The 17,380-nt window shown below is 38.9% G+C and overlaps 1 long non-coding RNA gene across 1 annotated transcript; it reads right to left on the bottom strand.

Annotated features, from left to right (window-relative positions):
- Window positions 1–519: 519 nt before the first annotated feature.
- LOC106041791 (uncharacterized) lies at window positions 520–15,971 on the bottom strand. The gene is made up of 5 exons (XR_001210710.3): window positions 15,847–15,971; window positions 15,122–15,224; window positions 10,445–10,510; window positions 3,202–3,272; window positions 520–694 (listed from the first exon to the last, which is right to left on the bottom strand). It is a non-coding gene; the product is annotated as an uncharacterized lncRNA (long non-coding RNA).
- Between the last annotated feature and the right edge of the window lie 1,409 nt (window positions 15,972–17,380).

Raw genomic sequence — 17,380 nt, 5'->3', positions numbered from 1 at the left:
ACTAAGCAAGAAATGTACTGGTTATTCATTATTAAAATAATGCTAACAAGACAAGAGCATTTAGATGCCATAGGTTAGAAGACAGAAAAAAAGGCCATTAGTCTTGTACACTGCTTGCCGCAAGGGATTTTCAGTGGGGTCGCTGCAAGAACAGAACTATACCACTCAGTGACATGTAATCAAAAATGCATTTGCTCAGCAGGATGGATATAGTGAGTGGATAGCAATCTTATATTCTAAGATTTGTATTCTGAAATGGGCATACACACAGACATACACATATACATTGCACACTGATACCATTCAAGTTCCCAGCTCCTCTGAGCCCATTTGTCATGAACTAAGGCAAACAGGATGCTCGCTTCTGGCTGGCAAATGGGGAGATCCCCTCTGACAGCTACTATGCAGGCACAATAAGCATCCTGCTGGGGACAGTACCTACTGTTTCAGCATGTTGTGGTGTCAGGCTTGATGCATACCATCAGCACTTTCACAAGAGGAAAATATGACTCAGAAAGATTTTATTGAGCTTTATCAAGTTCTGGTGGGGATGGACCCCAATACAACCAAGATAAGAGCTGTTACTGCCAATTCCTAAATAGTAACAATGAGCAAGCAATTTGTTATCAGCAATTTATCCAAGATGATCTTCCCTTGACGACCTTCATAAATACATTTTCCAACAGGAACAGCTCTAGAAAATTCATTAAACATTTTACATTTTAACTTGGAAATTATGTTCATTAATATCACACAGTACAATTTTTATTTACTACTTGACTATTTCTGTAACTAATTTTTGTACTCTGCATTTTGGATTAAGTATCAGATAAAGACTAAAATTTGATTCAAAAAAAAATTCCTTATGCATTTTAATGTCAGTTTTCATTAAAATTCTTACTGTAGTGTTTGATCAGATGAACACAGTATTTTCAAATCAAACAAAGAATCACATATATTTATTCCCAGAAGGGACTCAGATCAATTTTAAAAGAAAATTATAATGTTGGAAACATCTTTAGAATTGAAAGTAGGCTATCACTTGAGAAGTGTTAAATGATAAGACTCCTAAGGATATCAGAGGCAATTTAGCTCAAAATGTTAAATTACAGAAATAAATTCACATGTTTTAGGGGATTCTGTGAGTGCAAACACACAAGGACATGCACACATATTCACACTAATGAAATGCACTTTAGTGTTACTGTAGGATTTATATCACATTTTATTGCAATCAGTAATGTATTGAATGATTAACGAATTTCTAATAAATGGAAAAAGGTGTTTGAAACTGAATGTCTGAAATTACGGTTCTGAATAAGTGTGGAATGTTTTGCTACCTTTTTTGTTCCTTTTCCCTGATAATGATTCTGATCTGAAATGGGTGGTACTTCAGTCTTACATGGAATCACAGAATCATAGAATATCCTGAGTTGGAAGGGACCCACAAGGATCATTGAGTCCAACTTCTGGCTCCACACAAGACCACCCAAAAATCAAACCATATGCCTCAAAGCATTGTCCAAATGCTTCTTAAACTCCGTCAGGCTCAGTGCTGTGACCACTTCCCTGGGGAGCCTGTCCCAGTGCCCGACCACCCTCTCAGTGAAGAACCTTTTCCTAACACAGAGCCTGACCCTCCCCTGTCCCAGCTCCATGCTGTTCCCTCGGGTCCTGTCGCTGTCCCCAGGGAGCAGAGCTCAGCGCCTGCCCCTCTGCTCCCCTCGTGAGGGAGCTCCAGGCCGCCACGAGGCCTCCCCTCAGCCTGCTCTGCTCTGGGCTGAACAAACCAAGGAACTTCAGCCACTCCTCATACATCTTGCCCTCCAGACCCTTCACCATCTTTGTAGCCCTTCTTTGGACACTCTCTAATAGTTTTATGTCCTTCTTGTATTGTGGCACCCAAAACCACATACAGTACTCAAGGTGAGGCTGTACCAGCACAGAGCAGAGTGGGACAATCACTTTCCTTGACCGGCTGGCAATGCTGTGCCTGATCATCCCCAGGATACAGTTGGCCCTCCTGGCTGCCAGGGCACACTGTTGACTCATGTTCAACTTGCTGGCAACTAAAACCCCCAGATCCCTTTCTATGGGTCTGCTCTCCAGCCTCTCATCAGCCCATCTGTACATATATCTGGAGTTGCCCCTTCTCGGGTGCAGAATACAGCACTTACTCTTGTTAAACATTGTATTGTTGTTGGTTGCCCAGCTCTCTTATTTGTCTAGATCTCTCCACCCACAACAGTGTCAACAGTTCCTGATATACAGTAATCGTGTTTTTTGTTGTTTTGTTTTGTTTAATTGCTGTATGAGAAAACTATTTTACGTTTTAATGTTTGTTGTGAAGTATGAACTCAAGTTAGTGATCTGATTAGATAGAGACAACTTACCACTCTACTGTGTTTTCCCCAAGCTAGTATTTATGATGGGAGATTCGGGGGATGTTAAAAAAACTATGCTGTCCCCCTTTCTTTTTCTTCTGCAATTCATTTTGGGCTATGCAGAGACAAAGTAGTTCATTTCCAATGGTTCCTGTGCTTAGCCATTAATTGTATTCTTTGTAAGTAATAATCCCATTCTGTTACTGTTTTAGTCACTGAATCCTCTGAGGCTAAACCCTATGCATATTACACTGAACCACAAAGTGATGTTTTGCCAGTACATAAAGTTGTTTTCCTGGTATATTAAATCTTACTCTGTGTTGTGGACAAAGATGCAACACAAGCGCTAGGGCTTAAGCTAGAAGGTGTGAAAAACACTGTGTTTCTAAATGTTATTTTCTGACTAAAAGTAGAAGTTAATGCCTGAAAAAATAGGACTATATTTTGGCAGAAAATGAAAGCAAATACAAAAAAGATTGACTAAAATAACTGAAATTTCTGAATGCAGTCCATTACGCCCCAAGTCATTCTGTGGGTGAAAAAATGTGCTTCACGCTCAAACCATTTATTTTTCATGTCTTGTAATAAGCAAGCTCTAAGCACAGTTCACCGTGAGATAGATTTCCTTCCACAAGGTTTAGCCTCCTTCAGTTCCAACCTGTTGACGGAGTTCATTCAAGAAATTTATCATCAAGGGCTAGTGACAGAGAGGTCACAATTATTGATACATCTCATACATTTTTATATAGAATAATTACCCTCTGAAAAAGAATACATCTGCAAACATACAGGAAAGTCCAAGAAAATATTAATTTACCTGGAATAAAGAGTAAATGTTGACAGTCATATAGGAGTGCTATCACTTCAGTCATAATCCAATTCTTAAATCTGTACAGAAAAAGAAAGTTAGAAACTAATATTTTGCCAGGAGGTAATTTTGTGCAATTTATGGAAGTGTACCAACTTATCTGGTATGGGGAAAAATAAGGCTAATAACTCTCACTGTAAATCTTTATCAATGTATAGTTCATTTCACTGTCTAACCAAAATTTGTTTCACTGCATGGAAGAGAGAAGAATAACATAGAAGATGTCTAGTGACACACTATTGGACTGATTTCTGGACAGCGTGACTAGCAGAGTAGCATTTTATTGCAGTTTTTGGAAAATGATTAATTAGATGGAAAGACCTGGAAAAAAGTTATTGCAATATCATTCCCAATTTGGTTATTTCATGAGACTGATTAAAGAAAAGCTGTGTCACTGATACTTGCTTATAAATATTCAGTTTATTATTCATACAACATTAACAAATTCTTTTTGAAATCCCAACGAATAATCTTTCACATAACAAAGTAAATGTCTGTTTATTGATAAACCACTGGGAACTTTTTACTGCCCCTCTGCTCTTGCCGCTCAGGTTTGTTGTATGTTGTCTTCCAACATCTTAGGAGGTACATGCATTACAGCACGCTGTTTACCTCCACCTGTGAACAGATTGCTAGCAAGGCAGTTAGCTCAAGTTTATCTGTTTTAATAAATAATTGAAGCTCAAGTATTACCACCTGAAACCAAGGTCATGTGATTAGATGTAGGTGTTTGCTAAGTGCACATCTACCTCTGAGCTGTTCATATTTCTCTGTCAGAATGACTAACTCAGATACAGGTGTAGGAACTTGTACTTCTAAATTTCAGTTAAAGTAAAAGTAAGATTCAGTCCTTGGTATCCAAAGAATTATGTTATGGATAAACAGAATAAACAGCACCATGAGGGGGTAAACAGTGTAAGCAAATTCATCTTAGAAGCAAAAGTATGCCAGAAGTCTCTGAAGTCAATAATTTAGTGTCCTTCTGTAGTGCACTGATCATGTAATTTACCGCATTGCTTCTGCTTTGATTTAAAGAAAAAAAAAAATGTTTTTAATAGAAATTTATACATATATACACATATATGTTTAGGCATATGTATGATAATATGACAGATATATGCACACAAACACACATATATATACAATATACATACAAAATATTTTTTTTAAAGTGCAGGTCTCTTTGTTGTAGCGATTGTTAGTGCAGATAACAAAAAATGGCCTAAAACTTCCTGATACTATATAAAAATAAAACACGATGGATGGACCACTTGGTGCATAAGGAATTGGCTGGATGGTTGAACTCAAAGAGTTACAGTCAATGGCTCAATGTCCAAGTGGAGATCAGCAATGAGTGGTTCTCTTTAGGGGTCAGTATTGGGACTGGCATTATTTAACATCTTTGTTGGTGACATGGACAGTGAGATTGAGTGCACCCTCAGCAAGTCTGCTGATTACACCAAACTGTGTGGTGTAGTCAACACACTGGAGGGAAGGGATGCCATCCAGAGGGACCTAGACAAGCTTGAGAGAGAGACTTGTGCAAACCTTATGAGGTTCGACAAGGCTAAGTGCAAAGTCCTGCATTTGGGTAGGGGCAATCCTAAGCACAAAGACAGGCTGGGCAGAAAATGCATTGAGAGCAGCCCTGAGGAGAAGAACCTGGGGTTGTTGATTGATCAAAAGCTCAACATGAGCCATCAATGTGTGCTTGCAGCCCAGAAAGCCATCTGTATCCTGGGCTGCATCAAAAGTGTGGCCAGCAGGTCAAGGGAGGTGATTCTACCCCTCTGCTCTCATGAGACCCCACTTGGAGTACTGCATTCATCTCTGGGGTCCTCAGCACAAGAAGGACATGGAAGTATTAGAAAGAGTCCAGAGGAAAGCCACAAAGATTATCAAGGGGCTGGAGCACCTCCCCTATGAAGACAGGCTGAGGGAGTTGGGGTTGTTCATCCTAGAGAGGAGAAGGCTCCAGGAAGACCTCATTGCAGCCTTTCAATACTGAAAGGAAACTTATAAAAGATGGAGATCAACTTCTTGCTCAGTCAGATAATGATAGTACAAAGAGTAATCACTTTAAACCATTTAGAGTTTAAAGGGTAGATTTAGATTAGATATTTGAAAGAAATTCTTCACTATGTGAAGTGATGCACTGGAATAAGTTGCCCAGAGAAGTTGTGATTGCCCTGTCCCTGGAAGCATTTAAGGCCAGGTTGGACAGGGCTTTGAGCAACCTGATCTAGTGGGAGTTGTCCCTGTCCATGGCAGAGGGGTTGGAATTAGATGAACTTCAAGGTCCCTTCCAAACCAAACCATTCTATGATTCTATGAGGCTTGTACTGCTGGACTGACTGAAAGAGGAGGAGGTAGAATTTACTTCAAGGTGTCTAGGCAGTGCCTGCTTCACTTTATCTCATTCTGATGGAGCATTTTTGCTGGGAATACATGAGGAAAAAGCAGAAGTATTGGGGAGGAAAGACAGCTTCCAAAAATTTCTTATAAAATGACTCAGACAATAGACAAAGGCTATCAGTTCCTAGGTTTTCCTAGTAACAGGCACAAAAGTAGCAGCAGTATGTCATTGTCAGATTATTTTCATTAAAAAGAAAATTCATTATATCATTATCTCTGCTGAAATCTCCTTGTTCATGATAACTTAACTGACCTAACTATTCATATAATTGTCATAAACTTAGTCAGTTAATTTCTAGACATCTATCTAAGTTCAGACAGCTGAGTACCACCTGTGGCTAGGAATCCCAGCTTTGTAGACAACAAACAGGTACTTTGGAATGTAACACTTCTTACCCGTCTTACCTGAGATTTACTGTCTTTTTTTTTTTGTCCTTATTTACAGAAAGATCTGAGCAATTAATTTAGACAAGATGCTCAACTGCAAGATTGTGGAGTTTAGCTGCAAATATGTTATTTTTATTTTATTCCTACAGAAAAGAAGCATTGTACAGTTCTTTCATTTAGACTCATTGAAGGTAGTTCATATATTAACTGTAACCAGATTTGTGATTGATGGCAGCCATTAATATCCTCTAATATAGTGCTATATACACAGATATATGCACGTGTTGTATTTAGGTTCATTAATCTAAGTGTTTCAAGGAGAGCACTTCTTTATCAGGTTTTCATAAAACAATTAATTGATGCAAATTTGCCTTCTGTTCTGCACCATGTGGCTTTGAAGGTTCATAAGACTCAGTATTGGAACTCAATAATGAAATTTAATTTCACAATTTCAGCATCTATAACTGGGGATTGTATACTCATGAACTTAACTCTACAGTTTTCCTGACATTTTTTCCCCCCACTAATGTGGAAAAATCCCTCCTGTTCCAAGGACGTTGTAATCAGAAGAGTTTAGAAATTCCTTCAGAAAGCTAACAACATGAACTTCAAATGCATGTGCCCCATCTGCTTTGCATTCTAGTTTTAACATGCAGTACAAAGTGCCTAATAGTTTGGCCATATCCTGTAGCATACATAATGGATCCACAGATACTGCACTTTGCAATACCCTCCTTCAAGCCTGTTCAGGATTTTCACTGGTTATGGTGTTGTGATTAATTCTTTTTACCCTCACAGAACGTTTCTTCACCTTTGTGTGCTCCACCAATGCACTTCCCCAAAAGAGGTGTAAAACAGGACACACAAATATTTTAGGAAAGACATGTTTGGAATAAGATGCAATATTTGCACTATGTCTGATCAGTTATTTTAGCACGGACAGTTCAGAGGAGACTATTTCATCAATCATTGTTCAACTACACACATTTGTGACAATGATGAAAAGTTTAGAGTGACTCTGACTTGGTTCTCTTGTAATTTGGTATAAATTTTTCTTCAGAGAAGCCAATGACACCTTGTCCTATTCTACAGTCTTTACAAAAGGAGGTGCTGTCCTGAAGACTTAAATGAAAAACCCTGTGCAGATCTTTTCAAACTGGTTGTTATGAGAAGAAGAATTGGCTGGTAGCAGCTATCAGCTTTCAACTCATCTACCCTGCAGGTTGCCTAGAACTCAGTATAACAGGTAGAATTACTTCCCTCTCAGATTTCTATGAAATTAGAGGAAGATAACGCTCCCTCTCAAAACTACTTTCTGTCCTGGTATCACTCCAGTGTATGTGCTTCACCAAGCTCTCCTGAAACTGAATCCTTAGATGGCCTCCCTACAGAGAAGTCATTAAGAAACTGGTTCTGTTTCTTCTTGCCTCCCAAGGCTCATCTGGGTTTGCAAGTTTTGGTGGTTTTGTTGCTGTCGTTGTCATTGTTGTTTTGGTTTGGTTTGTTTAGTTTCATGGTGTTTTTTTTTTTTTTTGGTTTGGTTTGTTTAGTTTTGTGAAGTTTTTTGTTTGTTTGTTTGTTTGCTTGCTTGATTGCTTCCTTGGTTTTGATTTTTTGGCCTTGCTCCACAGTACTGTTTCCTTAATCTGGCTTCAGTTGTATTTGTACCTCCCTGGAAGACAGGGTGTATATTTCATATATACTTTTTCTGTCATTGTGAATATCTTGGAGGGACATAGTAGCTACCCAATTTGTGTGGTCCTGTCCTGTTCAAATGCAGAGCATATGATGTAAGCCTATGCTGATACAACTAGAGAATCTTTTCCAGTTGTTGTGTTATTCTCATAGATTCCCTAATGTTCATCTTCAAGTTCATCTATAATGATTGAAGATATATATATATGTATAATATATATATATTGAAACTCAGGAGCAAGCTCAATCTTGATTCCTGTAAGTATATATGGATACCTGGATACCTAGATATCTGGCTTCAGAGCGTGTATGAATAAGAGCTATTAAAAAAAAAAAAAAAAGGCAAAGTAATAAATTATCCACCCAGATATATAAACCCTGATGATAAATAACAAGGACTCTCTAAGGCCACTGATTGACAGGCTACTGAGATACTCAACTAGAATTTAAAACTGATATAGGGGAAGGTAATAAGAAAATAGTGGATCTCATAGGAAAGAGCAAACCTACAATGGAGTATTTCCTGGGGTTTATGGGATTGTATAATCTCATGGAATGTTTTAAGGGGATTGCAGGTATATGTACTGTGGGATGTTTAGGAAAAGTGCCATGACAGGGGAAAGGTAGGGATCAAACTGTGACACCCACAAGCATGTGAAGATGGAGAGGAATGAGTGATTCTCTTCTGGCCAAACTCTGCAGCTTATCACTTATTATTAAATCCCATTCCTTGCTGTTTGCTGTGTGACCTTGCTGTCTGTTCTCTGTGTGATGTTTGTTGGGGTGTGATTCACTATTGAACATCAAGCTGGACTAACTGATGAGTAACCCGTATCTTGCCTGGACCCAAGGTCTGAGCTGGTGACTAGCTAAGGGTCTCAGGGTCCAGCATGGGTATCAGACTTAAAGCCCATGCTAATATTTGAGGTGGTTTTGTGAATGAGGAGAGTGAGAGTATGTGTATGTTTCAGTGGTTAACTTCAAATCTGATGAGATGGAAGAGGCCCAGGCTGTCTTTTTTCAGGTTTATAGGAGCACTGCTGGTGTTTATGTGGGTGCTGGAAAAGACTGCTGTCTGTTGGCCTGTGTGGCCAGACACAATGAAGAGAGATAGAAAATATACCGTTTAAATATCTATTATCATAAATATTGTTTTTCTAACATTTTAACTCAACAGTTTTAACTCTACTTCACAAAGGATCAAATTGTCCCAATCACACAGTGACAAAAGCATTCACACAGGATTTACTAGTTAAACTTTACATTTCTACTTGAGTTTTAATGAGCGCTCATATTTGCAAACATACACAATAAAAACTGCTTTTGGTTTGCCTGTCCTTAGGCTTTGCTGCCACTGTTCACCCTCTAAAATCTTCTTTCTGCAGAATGTGTAATTACATCATGTATTGAGGAGTATTAAATGTGAACATGCGTATACCTTTGCATCAAAAAACATAACAGTCCCCAAAGTATCTGTTTTTACATTTGACCTTAACAATGTGATCAGGTTAACAGTACAGTTAAGGTTAATGAACCAATTATTTTTAGACTAAACAGGAAACACATGCACTATTTTACTGTGTAAATAACTGCACACTGTCAGTGGTCTTTGTATTGCTGTTTGCACCTCTAAACTAATATTGAACAATTATTAAAAAGATCTCAAGGAATTAGAAGCCATTGATGGTTTCTAAAACTGAATGGCACTCTAAGTGAAAGGTTTTGCTGAAATGTTTTTATTCTTTTGACATATATGTGTTTGTAACCTGATATTACAGACATCTCAGCAACCTAATAGTATTATATGGAAATTTCTGCAAAAACTAAACTCAATGCTAGTGCTTGTCTAATAATCTATACTTTAATCTGGGTAAATACAGAAAGTCTTAGCATGATGACAATACCAGTGCAAGATTGACAGCTAAATTCTTGGTTTGGTGAAGATGAAAAAAGCCACAGGTAAGAGGATATAAACTGCACCACAAATACATCTTCCAGAAACATTTTACAGCCTAGCATTATAAAAAGAACTTGACAAAAAGGCTTTTTTTTTTTTTTTTCATTGTACAGAAAGGAAATTATGGTATCTTTTTCACCTGAGTCAACTGTGCCATTCCTGACTTTCCCAACTGAAAGGAGACAGAGCACCCTTGGTATTGGAAAGTGAACTCAGTAGCCAAAAGTTTTTTAAGCAGCAATACAAAAGATTATTGTGAATAACCAACTCTGTATGCCATGTAAACGTGTTGCATAAGTAACAGGTATTTGTTCCTGTGAGCAATGAGGTAATCAGGTACTACTCACATAAGAATTGTACCTGTGTTCATGACAGAGGTATTCAAATCTATCTGGGGCACTGTTGCATCCCACACATCAACATGTCCCTGGTTTTATAGAGAAAAGATACAAAATTTGTCAAATGCCAACCAGAAATGGATTCCAAGGTGGACAACGTGTTTTATGCAGATGGAGTATTGCTCTCCCATAAACACTAAGCCACTGTCCAAGTCAGGACTTTTTCATTAAATATGTGCTAAAAATTATCAGTGTAGAGGTACCTGTGATAATTATGCAAGAAAAAGTGTTGAGGAACATGAAATCACACAAGAGGCTTGCTTTAAAGCTAGCAGTCATTATAGAGGACAGTCATTATATGTTCTCTAGCCTATAGCTCTAGGCTACCACCAGAGCTCACCTGAATTTGAGCACTGCCATTCATCTGTTAGAGGTCGCCTTCTCTCAGTGCCTGATTCTGAAGACACTTTAATCAAAACAAATTGGGTTACTTTAAACAGTGCAAATAGCAGGTCGTCTTTGTTCCAGGTCATTTTGACTGATGCAAACTACAGAGTACTAGTAACAGCACTTCTGTAAGGAGATCTAATGGGGAGAATAATCTCAGGTAGAAGAAAAAGGGACAACAGGGCTAAAATGGCAATGGTAGCCTTTTCTCTTGATACAGCTGAGTCACAAAGAGACTGTTTATTCACAGTATAGAGGTACTAATGGTAGGTATGCAGCCCCAGTGATACTAGTTGTGACAGGCTAGGAAATAAACATCAGCAACAATGTGATCTAGGGATCAGCAGTGCTATAAAGCTGAATAATGAGATTCAAGCAGAGGCCGATTCAAGAAGAGTTTCAGTATTTTAGCCAGAATCCATATTCCCTTGCTATGAGCATATATCACATTATCAGATACAGCCAGCTCAGCAAGAGTCAAGGGTGGAGAAAGTCATTGCTGCATTTTAGTGTGGAATTGACAGCCATAGGTTTAACTATACCAGATGGGCAAACCTGTGGCATCTGAACAGTTCAAGTGTGGATCCATTGCAAAAACTGTGATGTGAATTGCTGCGGGCGAGCTCTCCTGGTGGAAAGCCTTCTGGATTTGCACCAGAAGTGAGGAAATGAGCCAGCACTGACTGTTTAAGCCAACACCAGCAGGTCTCTCAGGACTCAGCTGTCTGCTCATCCCACTCTCAGTCCACAGTAAAGTGTTACATAAATAACTGTCTAAGGAGAATGAATATTTTCTGACTGTGAACTGCTCTTGACTCCACCATAGGACATAGGTGTTTGATGAAGGTAAGATTTTTGTTTGTTGAGATACTTGCAATAAAAGATCAGACATGCCTGAACTATACAACATACAGAACCTACTCTTGACCATTTAAAAATATATAAACATCTCATATTGTGCTGTAATAATCAGTGTCCAACTGAAAGTAGAAATTGATGATATAGCTTTTTTTTTTTCTTTTTTGTACTGTCAGTGGTACAAATCTGTTTCACTGAATGAAGGTAACAATAGACATAAATCACTGTCACAGAAAATTCAGGTCAAAGAAGTTCTTAAGAACTTCTTGCTTCCTTGTTCCCTGCCTCTGGTGTTCTCTTGAAAGTCAAGCTGACCTCAGCAGGTAACAGCACCAGAACTTCGCATTGCAGCAACATTCACCTCGGTGATGCTGAGTCAAAGTGCTACACTCCACAAGAGTCAAAAACGGACATTGCACTAATCAAGCCTGTTGAGATATTTTTTCTTCTGTGTTTTTTTTTTTCTTCACTGGAAAATATGTTTTTTGTTTCTTTCTTTGTTTTTGGTGCTTTATTATTATTATTATTATTATTAATGGGAAAATAAAGGCACAAAAGCACTTTTACTTCAAACTACACCAACCCCAAAACTACCGGTGAGTCAATTTGACAAGAAAGACACTTTTAATTGTTTTTATGGAAGAAATCATCAATCTAAACCCAATTTTGAGATAATAGAATGTGCCAAGAAAAAATGTCAGAACATTCTTATAACTCAGAGTGCTTAGACTCCTGAACAAGGCATGAAGCTGTGTGCAATGCATTACCATTTGATTCCAGGAGTTATTTGAGTGTTCTTAAATTAGTGACTCCTTAAACTTCTCTGTTTTACCTTTTAGCTCTGGTGTTTATTGCACTTAAATGTATGAAGACCAATGATTGCCTACTGATGTATAATGCCTTCTTTGTGTTCTCCTAATGATAAAGCATCACCATGTGTTCGTAGCCAAATAAGGCAGATTTATTTCTGCCTTTGTGCTTGTGAGGTTGAAAGCAGCTGGGTTATATCACCAAAACTTGTTTTCAATTTCTCCTCTAGAGAACTAGTCAAAATTCTACAGAAAAAGCAGCTGCACAGAATGGCTGGGAATTACAGTTTGCACAAATTTTACTGTTTGGCTTCTTTATTACTGTTAGCATTTAGTTTGCCTTTTAAATTCTTCAGTGCTGCATACTGGTATCTGAATGGCTGTTAGAAAAATCTGTGGAACACAATAAAATTTTAAGGTGCCTGGCTCAACTAGAGGTTTTTGTTTGTTTGGCTGGTTGGTTTGGTTTGGGTTGGGTTTTTTATTTTAAGTCATTTTTATTTATACTAGCCAAGAACCCAGCAAATTCTCAGAATAGCCTGCATGGACCTTACCACAAACAACTGGCCATGGCTTAGGCAATGTGTTACAGCCTTTCGCTGGCATCCATAGCTGCCAGAAAATGATGGTACACTGCCAGTATAATGTGCAGATGTTAGTAATCATGAATTCAGTGTTGGGCATAAAGGAATGTGGAGTGAGGAATGCCAGAGAGTGGCCGGCAACACTGTGTGTGGCCAGAATTTTTCACGGAGTTCACATGTGCTGTGTTACTGTTTGTGTACCTTCTGTCCAGATATATTTGAACACACTAGGGAGCAACTTCCTAATCAGCTGTTACCTGATGTCCATCTGCTATTCCAAATACCATGTGTCCTCTATACAATTTAGTAATGTTTGTTTGTCACTCGTTACTTTTATGGTATACAGGATATGCTGTTTTATAAAATAATAGACATCCATTAAGGGTGGTATTCATACCACCTAACCGCTTTGAGAGCTCAGACCTCTGAAAATCTGATGCTTAGTCTAGATTGTAATATTGGTTCCCGCTATAGTTAGATGTATGCTAGGCATCTTTAAAGGGAATTTCATACCATGCTAAGTCTATCCAAAATCTAGAACAGTAACAGCGAGCTCTTCTCTGAAGGTAATTTTCTCTTTCCTCTGAATACAGAGAGGATGAAATACCACTTTTTTAGATGCTGAAGTTAGACAGCAACCTACAAGAAAGGCTAACATTAATTTGGCTAATGCAGTTGTCTATAACCTCAGGCTTTTTTTTTATAATCTTTGGAGAGAAGTATGTGCAACGTTCATGTGCAGTGTGTGTTCTACAGTCAGATGTCTAAAACAGGTGAGCTAAATGTGACCAAGTGACGCGCTTAGTGGATGAGGGGAAGGCTGCGGATGTGATCTACCTTGACTTCAGTAAGGCTTTTGACACCGTTTCCCACAACATTCTCCACAAGAAACTGGCTGCTCGTGGCTTGGACTGGCATACGCTTTGTTGGGTTAAAAACTGGCTGGATGGCCGGGCCCAAAGAGTTGTGGTGAATGGAGCCAAATCCAGTTGGAGGCCGGTTACTAGTGGAGTCCCCCAGGGCTCAGCGCTGGGGCCGGTCCTCTTTAATATCTTTATCGATGACCTGGATGAGGGGATCAAGTGCACCCTCAGTAAGTTTGCAGATGACACCAAGTTAGGTGCGTGCGTCGATCTGCTCGAGGGAAGGAAGGCTCTGCAGGAGGATCTGGATAGGCTGGAGCGATGGGCTGAGGTCAACTGTATGAAGTTCAACAAGGCCAAGTGCCAGGTCCTGCACCTGGGGCACAACAACCCCAAGCAGAGCTACAGGCTGGGAGATGAGTGGTTGGAAAGCTGCCTGGCAGAGAAGGACCTGGGAGTACTGGTTGATAGGCAGCTGAATATGAGCCAGCAGTGTGCTCAGGTGGCCAAGAAGGCCAACAGCATCCTGGCTTGTATAAGAAGCAGTGTGGCCAGCAGGTCTAGGGAAGTGATTGTCCCCCTGTACTCGGCTCTGGTGAGGCCGCACCTCGAGTACTGTGTTCACTTTTGGGCCCCTCGCTACAAGAAGGACATGGAGGTACTTGAGAGAGTCCAGAGAAGGGCAAAAAAGCTGGTGAGGGGTCTGGAGAACAAGTCTTACAAGGAGCTGCTGAGGGAGCTGGGGCTGTTTAGCCTGGAGAAGAGGAGGCTCAGGGGAGACCTCATCGCTTTCTACAGGTACCTTAAAGGAGGCTGTAGCGAGGTGGGGGTTGGTCTATTCTCCCACGTGCCTGGTGACAGGACGAGGGGGAATGGGCTAAAGTTGGTCCAGGGGAAGTTTAGGTTGGATGTTAGGAAGAACTTTACTGAAAGGGTTGTTAGGCATTGGAATGGACTGCCCAGGGAGGTGGTTGAGTCGCCATCCCTGGAGGTCTTTAAAAGACGTTTAGATGTAGCCCTTAGTGATATGGTTTAGTGTAGGACTTGTTAGTGTTAGGGCTGAGGTTGGACTAGATGATCTTGGAGGTCTCTTCCAACCTAGACGATTCTGTGATTCTGTGATTCTGTAAATCACACACTAGAGCTATATCTTCTTCTGTATTGACTATGGTCAGGAACCTGAAGTCACTAGGCCAGATGTTGTTGAGATGTATTGTACAGTAACAGCTTTTAGAAAAGTTTTAATAACGTCATGTCTTTGTATAAAGACCATTTAGCAGTTAAACTTTTATGCTGTGAATACAATTGCTATTCCCTGTACTGGGCGGATATTACATGAAGAAATACTATTCATGAGCAAATGCTTAATCCCTAAATTCTTTTTATTGTGTTAGACTGGTTGTTCAGGTTCTACTTAGCTTGAAGTTCCTTGAAAATTCTCATTGATATAAATCATGCTAGGAAAGAAGTTACAAATGGGTGTTGTGTGTTTTTTTCTTTTCCAAAAAATAAATACCTGTTGCTGTCAGGAATCATCACATCTCAAATATATGAAGACCAACATTCAAGTGCACCGTAGCTTCTTTGTGTTTCTGTACTTTCTGCACCTTTACCTTGATCTTGGGAAAAGAAGGAGGAGCAGGAAAATCATCAATAAATCAGAAAGGGAAAGCAGACTACATATGGGGAAGGGTGTATTTCAGCCCCTGTCTCTTCCCCCCAGTCCCAAGAAACAGTATCTAACCTTAAGGCAGCAATAGTCCCCAAAAGTCAACGTGTCATAAGCAATTCTATCTAAAGAAAAGCAGACATTACTTTTTCCTGTAGAAAATGCGTTTTTTCTTGGGTAAGTCAAGTGTGAATGCCTTACAAATTCTCTCTGCGTGCATCCCTGGGGTATATGAACTTTTAGACCCCACCAGCTACACCACACTGCTATGTACCTCACCTTACTGCATCTCATGCATTTAGCCCTCAAAATCCTCTAGGAGAAAGCCAAGAGGTACTGCTGGAGGTGTAATAAATCCATGAAAGATTCTCGCTGTCTCTAAAACTCATTGAATTAGATCCTGTATTAGCTCATGTACCAAAAATTATGAAACTTACACAGACTGGTATATATTTCGTGTTAAACTCATTGAGATAAGACATCTGTTACTTATAAGGACTGAAGGTAAAATGAAATAATAACATCTCTCCTCTCTCTCCCCCTCTCCCCCTTAACTTTGTCTCTAAGCTTACCTCTCCCCCCAAATCAAAATGGAATAAAATGAAGGGAAACTTTCTGTAGCCCGAGCATTAGGGGGGATAAAAGCTAATATGTCTGTCAGTCTGGCAAGTAATAGCAGCTGCACTGGAGACAGTTGACCACCAAATGGTATCCTAGCAACATACAGTAGCATCATTATACATAGTACTATCAAGCCAAATTTATCCTTTTCAATATCTTAGCTTCAAGAGAGCAGGGATGAATACAGAGCAAAGGATGAAAATGGTGCCGATGAGAAAGATGACTTTTTTTTTATTTATTTAAGCAGAGGTTATAACAGAATGTCTGTGTAAAATGAATAAAAAACATTGCATTTTTGCTACAAGGAAAGATACCTACCGGGGTAAGGCACTCTCAAACAATTATGATTCAATTTGCTTTCAGAATACTAATCCTGTGTATATTTTAGCTTGGAACAAAATTTGCAGTGCAGCTTCTCTTTAACTCCATTTAAATATTTCTACTTAACTGGGGAGGGGCAAAGCGACATATGTTTTCATTAATCAACATTTCTAAGTCTTTAAAAAAATCTCTAGGCAAATTCACCTATAAATTGTGGTTTTCAAAAACAATTATAGCTTTCATTGTTTCTAATATTAAATTGGATAATTACAGCTCTGTTGAAAAACTCTTGAAATTGAGCAGTTTCCTCTTTTTAGACCATAAATTGTCTTTTATTCTCCTGTTATATTTAGAGCCATTGATCCTGCAATATCCACATAATTTACCAATGTGCATAATGATCATGACTGTAAATAGCCTTGTCAGAGAGAGTACAAATGAACCTACATGCAGATTAGTTACAGGAAAGAATCCTTTCTTCAGTTTTGAGCAAAGATTAGAGGAACCTGTTAGGAATCTAGACCTTAGAAATGAGAAGATTTGGACTCTCCTGTCCAGCATAAGCTAGGATGATTTCACTGATCCTAGTTGAAAGGGGGCCACCTAACCTCAGCTGGGGGTTTGTCCAAAAGCAAAAAGACTACTGATAACACAGACAGAACTGAAGTTAGGTAGAGCAGTAGTTTTGAGTAAAATTTACTCCTGCTGACGTGACCTCAAGCAGAAGGTAAAACTTCAGTAGCAGATATACTGCCAAGTACATTGCAAATATTAATATTTAGTATTAATATTAAGTAGTGCCAAACTACTGATCACTGACCATTTTTAACTTATAGTCCAAACATTATCCTTGCAGAGGATACACACCACCGGGAATGGATTTACAAAACTATGTTATATGATATACTAAGCATTTTTGTACACACAGGAAAATATATGTGAAAAAGTTTTCCACATGACAGTCTGCAGCAGAGGATTGATTAGAGATTTTGCTGAAAAAAATATGTAAATAAATAACATAAAAAGTGTATATATTAACATATAAATATATATAAAATGACATAATTAAAACAAAATTTTAATCCAACATTCAATCTTTTCCTTAATTTGTTTTTCTAATTCTTTTCAAAGACCATTTTTAGAACAGTCTATTTAGCTTCTTGT

The sequence above is a fragment of the Anser cygnoides genome, chromosome 1, assembly GCF_040182565.1.
Source record: "Anser cygnoides isolate HZ-2024a breed goose chromosome 1, Taihu_goose_T2T_genome, whole genome shotgun sequence".
In the NCBI taxonomy this organism is placed as follows: Eukaryota; Metazoa; Chordata; class Aves; order Anseriformes; family Anatidae; genus Anser; species Anser cygnoides.
Note: the sequence above shows the minus strand (reverse complement) of the source record. Positions and strands in the feature narration are given on the sequence as shown.